At 43.7% G+C, this 9,278-nt stretch overlaps 1 long non-coding RNA gene across 1 annotated transcript in view; it reads right to left on the bottom strand.

Annotated features, from left to right (window-relative positions):
- Nucleotides 1-2,184: 2,184 nt before the first annotated feature.
- LOC308102339 overlaps nt 2,185-9,278 on the bottom strand; it is a 99,508-nt gene continuing 92,414 nt past the window's right edge. The window contains exons 2-3 of the long non-coding RNA XR_013934644.1: nt 2,450-2,634; nt 2,185-2,409 (exon numbers count right to left, since the gene is read on the bottom strand). This is a non-coding gene — a long non-coding RNA (uncharacterized lncRNA). The remainder of the gene's footprint in view (nt 2,410-2,449; nt 2,635-9,278) is intronic.

The following is a 9,278-nucleotide window of genomic DNA, read 5'->3' as shown; positions in this document are numbered from 1 at the left end:
CTGCTGAGGGGCTATAGAGTTCTATCGAGTAACAGTCACACTATATGGACAAAGGTGTTTATTTAAGTCTCATCGACTTATGAATTATGAGGATACTGGCCCTGTCCTCATAATCCCAAAGGTCCTCACAATGTGGTGAGTATTCATGGGAAATGTCCTCATAAACCGCGTGCGCACACACACACACACACACACACACACTCTCTCTCTCTCTCTCTCTCTCTCTCTCTCTCTCTCTCTCTCTCTCTCTCTCTCTCTCTCTCTCTCTCTCTCTCTCTCTCCTTTTCAACCTGCCTGAATTGAATACTTTATCAGCACATATGAAAAGCAGGACAGCCTTGAAAACTATAAGCTAAAAAGTATAACACACAGGTACCGATACCCACTTGACCCATTCAGCTGCAGTGCTGAACACAACTCATTTTGCTTTTATTTGTGAGTTAAGAGTGTGCTCTTAACTCAGCTCAGAGTGTGGTATGAAGAAAATATGCTGGGAGAGTTTTCTGTAAAACACAAGGGTAGCAATGCAGTCCCTTTATAAACATGAACAAATAGGTTGTTCAAGAGAATTCATTGAATTTGATCATGGTACTGTAATAGGATGCTACCATTCCAACAACTCAGTTCATGACATGTGTTCCTTTCTAGATATTGCACAATCAACTGTAAGTGGTATTATTGCGAAGTAGAAACAGTGTCTTATGAATTATGAGGACACTGGTGCACCTGATTCGGATGCTATCAATGCATTGAATGGGACATTATCACCTTTTATTAGACCATTGCATGGGCGAAGTAGGCGACATACTGACCTACCCGCGATTTATCAGACCATTCATTGGGTGTTATCAAGACATACTGACCTACCAACGGAGATGACTTAAATAGTTCAGTTTCGGTTTTGGTTTTGGTTTCGGACCATGACGGAGGCGCGCAGTCTCAGGCAAACTGGAACCCTGTGAAGGACCACCGAGGGAGCTAAAGCGACGAGTTGCCGTCCTGAACTGTGTGACGTTCGCCTGAGCCTACTCAGCGCCGTTGGAGTTATGTACCGATAGGCACAGAATCGTAAATCTTGTTGTGGGGACTGCTCCGCCTCCAAGTAGGTCAGTAGCTCCTGATTACGCCCAATGAATGATCTGACAAATCGCGGGTAGGTCCGTATATCGCCTACTCGTCGCCTACTCGCCCATTCAATGGTCTGATAAAACGTGATAATCTCCCATTCAATGCATTGATAGCATTTGAAGCCGGTCACTGGCCCTGTCCTCATAATCCCAAAGGTCCTCACAATGTGGTGAGTATTCATGGGAAATGTCCTCATAAACCGCGTGCGCACACACACACACACACACACACACACACACACACACACACACACACACTCTCTCTCTCTCTCTCTCTCTCTCTCTCTCTCTCTCTCTCTCTCTCTCTCTCTCTCTCTCTCTCTCTCTCTCTCTCCTTTTCAACCTGCCTGGGGGGGGCTATAGAGTTCTATCGAGTAACAGTCACACTATATGGACAAAGGTGTTTATTTAAGTCTCATCGACTTATGAATTATGAGGATACTGGCCCTGTCCTCATAATCCCAAAGGTCCTCACAATGTGGTGAGTATTCATGGGAAATGTCCTCATAAACCGCGTGCGCACACACACACACACACACACACTCTCTCTCTCTCTCTCTCTCTCTCTCTCTCTCTCTCTCTCTCTCTCTCTCTCTCTCTCTCTCTCTCTCTCTCCTTTTCAACCTGCCTGAATTGAATACTTTATCAGCACATATGAAAAGCAGGACAGCCTTGAAAACTATAAGCTAAAAAGTATAACACACAGGTACCGATACCCACTTGACCCATTCAGCTGCAGTGCTGAACACAACTCATTTTGCTTTTATTTGTGAGTTAAGAGTGTGCTCTTAACTCAGCTCAGAGTGTGGTATGAAGAAAATATGCTGGGAGAGTTTTCTGTAAAACACAAGGGTAGCAATGCAGTCCCTTTATAAACATGAAAAAATAGGTTGTTCAAGAGAATTCATTGAATTTGATCATGGTACTGTAATATGATGCTACCATTCCAACAACTCAGTTCATGACATGTGTTCCTTTCTAGATATTGCACAATCAACTGTAAGTGGTATTATTGCGAAGTAGAAACAGTGTCTTATGAATTATGAGGACACTGGTGCACCTGATTCGGATGCTATCAATGCATTGAATGGGACATTATCACCTTTTATTAGACCATTGCATGGGCGAAGTAGGCGACATACTGACCTACCCGCGATTTATCAGACCATTCATTGGGTGTTATCAAGACATACTGACCTACCAACGGAGATGACTTAAATAGTTCAGTTTCGGTTTTGGTTTTGGTTTCGGACCATGACGGAGGCGCGCAGTCTCAGGCAAACTGGAACCCTGTGAAGGACCACCGAGGGAGCTAAAGCGACGAGTTGCCGTCCTGAACTGTGTGACGTTCGCCTGAGCCTACTCAGCGCCGTTGGAGTTATGTACCGATAGGCACAGAATCGTAAATCTTGTTGTGGGGACTGCTCCGCCTCCAAGTAGGTCAGTAGCTCCTGATTACGCCCAATGAATGATCTGACAAATCGCGGGTAGGTCCGTATATCGCCTACTCGTCGCCTACTCGCCCATTCAATGGTCTGATAAAATGTGATAATCTCCCATTCAATGCATTGATATCATTTGAAGCCGGTCACTGGCCCTGTCCTCATAATCCCAAAGGTCCTCACAATGTGGTGAGTATTCATGGGAAATGTCCTCATAAACCGCGTGCGCACACACACACACACACACACACACACACACACACACACTCTCTCTCTCTCTCTCTCTCTCTCTCTCTCTCTCTCTCTCTCTCCTTTTCAACCTGCCCGAATTGAATACTTTATCAGCAGATATATGAAAAGCAGGACAGCCTTGAAAACTATAAGCTAAAAGGTATAACACACAAAGTGGGGAAGTTAGGAACTTCAGAACGGTGAGCAGACCAGGTAAAGTCTCAGAGCTGGGGTGCCAAGTGCTGAGGCACATAGTGCATCAAAGACACAGACACTCGGTAACAATAACTACAGAGTTCCAAACCACCTCTTTTCCGGCATTAACATAATCACAAAAACGGCACACCAGGAGCTTCATGGCATGGGTTTCAATGGCCGAGCAGCTGCATTCAAGCCTTACATTATTAAGCACAATGCCAAAATGATATGGCCTACTGTAGGTTCTCAATGTGTTTCTTCTGTCTAAAGGTTACAATGCATCACAGCACAATGCGTTTTGAGGTTGTAAATATCAAGTGTTGAATTTATTGAAGTATCTTTGCAATGAAAAGTTATCATTTCATATTCCAAGTATTTGTCAGGCAACTTGTTTTTGCTATTAGAATTTTAAAGTTGATTTTAACCACTTACATCTCAGTATCCGTATTCTGGGGAAAACCTTCGCAGAAAACACGCATCACAGATTGGCTATTTTCAAGTCACTAGTATAGAGCCCTGACTCTCGAGGGACTCCGCTCAACAACATAAGTGGTTAAGACATTTTAATTTTGGTGTCACTATCCTAGATTTATATAATGGATGTGGGAATTCACAGACACTTTGATTCTTATCAACTGTAACTCTTGCATATACATTTTTCTGACTCACAGATCTAATGTATGTAGTGTCATGATTCAGGTACATGAAATAAGCTGCTGTTCTTCTGAGTATGATGCACAATGACACAATGGGGCAAACAGAAGGGTGTGATGACATTATATGACCAAGACCTAGGTATAGATACAATAGACCAGATGGTTGCTAAACAAGTGCCAAACAGAGGTGGCCTATGGAGCTGTTTTTTTGCCACCCTAAAGGCCTACACCTTTTCAGGATTCAACACCCTGAATGTTAATACAGACACAGAAGAGAGCTGTTCTCAAGGTAAATGCCAATGTTCTGGAACCAAAGTGTAAACCAACTCCATATTAATGCCTATGGATTTGTAATGGTATGTGATAAAAGCTGTAGGTTTAATGCATAAGTGGTTCAATACTTTTGGGAGGATGGCAGTAACAGGTTTAGCTTACTCTATATTTGCTAATTCTATTTTCTAGCCTTTTATTCTCTTATCAGAAAGGTAACAGGGTTATATGTTCTAATTTTTAAGTGGTACTGTGGTAGCACTCGATCATGCCCCTAAGCAAAAAATAAGTAAAAAAAGAACAAACACCATTATATTGTCAACAATAGTGCAAATAAAATAATTCTAACTCCATATTAGAGTAAATATTATTGTGAGTAAATTGGAGGATGTCTATTAATATGATTTCAATTTAAGGTGATGTACAGTAAGTGATATGTTTTCCCAAATTAACTGTGAAATCGCTCTACAATCTTATTGCAATCACTGCTGCTACAGTGTTTGTTCAGTAACAGAGGTCACCCCATTTACAGCTCTTTAGCAGAAAAACTAAATATATTTTGTTTCAAACAAATTATTAGGAAATCAAACTGTCCATGCAAGAACATATATGAAAACAGATAATACTAGCACTCCTCTTACCACAATATATACCACAAATTGAACTCATTATTCACAAAGTAACATTTGCTAATTTACAGTGATATAAATATTTTTAAAGTATTTTTTCATCCTGGTGGTCCATTTCTAGTGGAATTAAGGAAAATACACAATGACTTCATTTTCGGTTCAACTTTTAAACATGCCCTGTGTCTTTAAGACACCATTTTGCCTTGCAATCAGCCACTCATCAAAATCACCTGCGTCCCAGTCCCCTTCTCACTCACACTCTCACAGAGTGTCAGCAGGTAGCAAGCAGTGGGGAGTGAGGACACAGAAGTTTAAGTCAGTGGAACAAAGAAGCGTACAACATCCAAAGTAATTATATTTGTATTACAATCAGACGCTTGCCTGTCATTAAAATGCAATTTATACTTTGAGAGTCTGTGCATTGCATTCCACATGCATGTATGCTTGCATTCGTTGTAGGCTAATGAGTGGAAGGTGTTGCTCATTGTTTTCATGACAAGCCAGGCTGATGCAAACATTTTATGGAATAATGCTTGTATGTGAAGAAACACGTGGTATTTTTTAACAGATTCAATCAAGTTTTTCAATGGTTCTGCTGTGATCTCTCTGAGTTAAGGGTGCACCAGACTGCAGAGTTTTTTTTATATCCACACCAAATTATTTAGCCAACAATGGCAGATCATAAAGCTCACAATGCCTCACGTTGGAATGTGAGCTTGTAGATCGGCTATTTTTTTCTTCCCCCATAATAGGGATGTTGGGGTTCAAATGGTTAAATGTCAAGCATAAAGCATTAAGTTATTTTCAATCTGTCCTAATGGAAACAGAAATAACTTTGTGACTGTATCTTGGGGGGGGGTTAACATATTTATGTACCATACTATGACATAAATGTAAGGTGGTATAAAGTAACAATGTAATTCAGGCTATGGGTCATCAATGTGTCCATATATGGACAAATGTATCTGTGGCAAGACTTGGCCTTGTCCGTGGCAATGTTTTTTTTTTACATGACATTGTAATGTTCTTACTTTGACATTTATTATTGTTTGATTTTGACAGTGGTTCTCTAACTTTTATTTTCAAGAACCCCCCCATAACCTTTGAGTGCACAAATGTAACCAAATGAACCCGTAGGGTCCATTTGGTTACATTTGCCTTAATGAGTCCAATCTGCATTTGCCTTGATGAGTCCAATCTGTTTGACTCAGGCAAGGTGTGACTGCTTAGTCTACTTGCATAAATCTGGACCCAGAAAGCAGCCTTGCTGATGTTTATGCCTCCTGCAGTGAATTTTTTTTGCAGTAAATTCGAAAAACACGAATAAAATGTAAAAAAAAAAAATTTGACCTAAAATTCCATGACCCATAGAACTTTTAGATAGAAGCTGCATGTGGGTTGACAGACACAGCCTGCAGTTGTCTGTTGTCTGTCTGTCTGTCTGTCGCGTCTGTCTGTGTCATGTCTGTCTGTCTGTCTGTCTGTCTTTGTCATGTCTGTCTGTCTGTCTGTGTCATGTCTGTGTCATGTCTGTCTGTCTGTCGCGTCTGTCGCGTCTTTCTGTCTGTCTATGTCATGGCTGTCTGTATGTCTCTCTGTCTGTCTGTCTGTCGCATCTGTCTGTCTCTGTGTGCCTGTCTGTCTGTCTGTCTGTCTGTCTGTCTGTCTGTCTGTCTGTGTCATATCTGTCTGTATGTCTGTCTGTCTGTCTGTGTCATGTCTGTCTGTGTCATGTCTGTGTCGCATCTGTCTGTCTGCCTGTCTGTCTGTCTGTCTGTCTGTCTGTCTGTGTCATGTCTGTCTGTCTGTCTGTCTGCCATGTCTGTCAGTCTGTCAGTCAGTCTGTGTCATGTCTGTCTGTCTGTCTGTCTGTCTGTCGCATCTGTCTGCCTGTCTGACTGTCTGTCTGTCTGTGTCATATCTGTCTGTCTGTCTGCCATGTCTGTCAGTCTGTCAGTCAGTCTGTGTCATGTCTGTCTGTCTGTCTGTCTGTCGCATCTGTCTGCCTGTCTGACTGTCTGTCTGTCTGTGTCATATCTGTCTGTCTGTCTCTCTGTCTGTCTGTCTGTGTGTCTGCCTGTCTGCTTGTGTCATGTCTGTCTGCCTTTTCTGCCTGCCTGTGTCATGTCTGTCTGTCTGTCTGTCTGTGTGTCTGTGTTTTGTCTTGTCTGTCTGTCTGTCTGTCTGTCTGTCTGTCTGTGTCTCATCTGTCTGTCTGTCTGCCATGTCTGTCTGTCAGTCTGTCAGTCAGTCTGTGTCATGTCTGTCTGTCTGTCTGTCTGTCTGTCTGTCTGTCTGTCTGTCTGTCGCGTCTGTCTGTCTGTGTCATAAATGTCTGTCTGTCTGTCTGTCTGTGTCATGTCTGTCTGTCTGTCTGTCTGTCTTTGTCATGTCTGTCTGTCTGTCTGTGTCATGTCTGTCTGTCTGTCTGTCGCGTCTTTCTGTCTGTCTATGTCATGGCTGTCTGTATGTCTCTCTGTCTGTCTGTCTGTCGCATCTGTCTGTCTCTGTGTGCCTGTCTGTCTGTCTGTCTGTCTGTGTCATATCTGTCTGTATGTCTGTCTGTCTGTCTGTGTCATGTCTGTCTGTCTGTCTGTCTGTCTGTCTGTCTGTCTGTGTCATGTCTGTCTGTCGCATCTGTCTGTCTCTCAGTCTGTCAGTCAGTCTGTGTCATGTCTGTCTGTCTGTCTGTCTGTCTGTCTGTCTGTCTGTCTGTCGCGTCTGTCTGTCTGTGTCATAAATGTCTGTCTGTCTGTCTGTCGCGTCTGTCTGTGTCATGTCTGTCTGTCTGTCTGTCTGTCTTTGTCATGTCTGTCTGTCTGTGTCATGTCTGTCTGTCTGTCTGTCGCGTCTTTCTGTCTGTCTATGTCATGGCTGTCTGTATGTCTCTCTGTCTGTCTGTCTGTCGCATCTGTCTGTCTCTGTGTGCCTGTCTGTCTGTCTGTCTGTCTGTCTGTGTCATATCTGTCTGTATGTCTGTCTGTCTGTCTGTCTGTCTGTCTGTCTGTCTGTCTGTCTGTCTGTGTCATGTCTGTCTGTCGCATCTGTCTGTCTCTCTGTCTGTCTGTTTGTCTGTCTGTCTGCCTGTCTGCTTGTGTCATGTCTGTCTGCCTTTTCTGCCTGCCTGTGTCATGTCTGTCTGTCTGTCTGTGTGTCTGTGTCTTGGCTGTCTGTCTGTCTGTCTGTCTGTGTCATGTCTGTCTGTCTGTCTGTCTGTCTGTCTGTGTCATATCTGTCTGCCTGTCTGTCTGTCTGTCTGTGTGTCTGCCTGTCTGCTTGTGTCATGTCTGTCTGCCTTTTCTGCCTGCCTGTGTCTTGTCTGTCTGTCTGTCTGTCTGTCTGTCTGTGTCATATCTGTCTGTCTGTCTGCCATGTCTGTCTGTCAGTCTGTGTCATGTCTGTCTGTCTGTCGCGTCTGTCTGTCTGTGTCATAAATGTCTGTCTGACTGTCTGTCTGTCTGTCTGTGTCATGTATGTCTGTCTGTCTGTCTGTGTCATGTCTGTCTGTCGCATCTGTCTGTCTCTCTGTCTGTCTGTCTGTCGCATCTGTCTGTCTGTCTGTCTGTCTGTGTCATGTCTGTCTGTCTGTCTGTCTGTGGCATGTCTGTCTGTCTGTGTGTCTGTCTGTCTGTCTGTGTCATATCTGTCTGTCTGTCTGCCATGTCTGTCTGTCAGTCTGTCAGTCAGTCTGTGTCATGTCTGTCTGTCGCGTCTGTCTGTCTGTCTGTCTGTCTGTCTGTCTGTCATCTGTCTGCCTGTCTGCCTGTCTGACTGTCTGTCTGTCTGTCTGTCTGTGTCCTGTCTGTCTGTCTGTCTGTCTGTCTGTGTCATATCTGTCTGTCTGTCTGCCATGTCTGTCTGTCAGTCTGTCCGTCTGTCTGTCTGTCTGTGTCATAAATATCTGTCTGTCTGTCTCTCTGTCTGTCTGTCGCATCTGTCTGACTGTCTGTCTGTCTGTGTCATGTATGTCTGTCTGTCTGTGTCATGTCTGTCTGTCGCATCTGTCTGTCTGCCTGCCTGCCTGCCTGCCTGTCTGTCTGTCTGTCTGTGTGTCTGCCTGTCTGCCTGTGTCATGTCTGTCTGCCTTTTCTGCCTGCCTTTGTCATGTCTGTCTGTCTGTCTGTTTCATGGCTTTCTGTCTGTCATGGCTATCTGTCTGTCTGTCTGTCTCTCTGTCTGTCGCATCTGTGTGCCTGTCTGTCTGTCTGTGTAATGTCTGTCTGTCTGTCTGTCTGTGTAATGTCTGTCTGTCTGTCTGTCTGTCTGTCTGTCTGTGTCATGTCTGTCTGTCTGTCTGTCTGTTTGTGTCATGTCTGTCTGTCTGTGTCTGTGTCTGTGTCTGTGTCATGTCTGTCTGTCGCGTCTGTCTGTCTTTCTGTCTGTGTCATGTCTGTCTGTCTGCCTGTCTGCCTGTCTGTCTGTCTGTGTCATGTCTGTCTGTCTGTGTGTCTCATGTCTGTCTGTCTGTCTGTCTGTCTGTGTGTCTGTCTGTCTGACTGTGCGTCTGTCCGTGGACCACTAGTGGTCCTCGACCAGTATGTAGGAGGTTGGTGATTTTAATTGGATTTTTTATTTTATTTATTATATTATCATTATCATATTTTTGGATGAATAATAGACTTAACCCACCTATACTTCATCATACAGTACATTCAAAAGTTGTGAGCTTGTAGATCTGCTATTTAAAGATTCACTTTTTTTTCTTCCTGTGCATTACCCGCTGGA

The sequence above is a fragment of the Gymnoscopelus braueri genome (genome assembly GCF_963280865.1).
Source record: "Gymnoscopelus braueri genome assembly, chromosome: 15".
NCBI classification, from domain to species: Eukaryota; Metazoa; Chordata; class Actinopteri; order Myctophiformes; family Myctophidae; genus Gymnoscopelus; species Gymnoscopelus braueri.
Note: the sequence above shows the minus strand (reverse complement) of the source record. Positions and strands in the feature narration are given on the sequence as shown.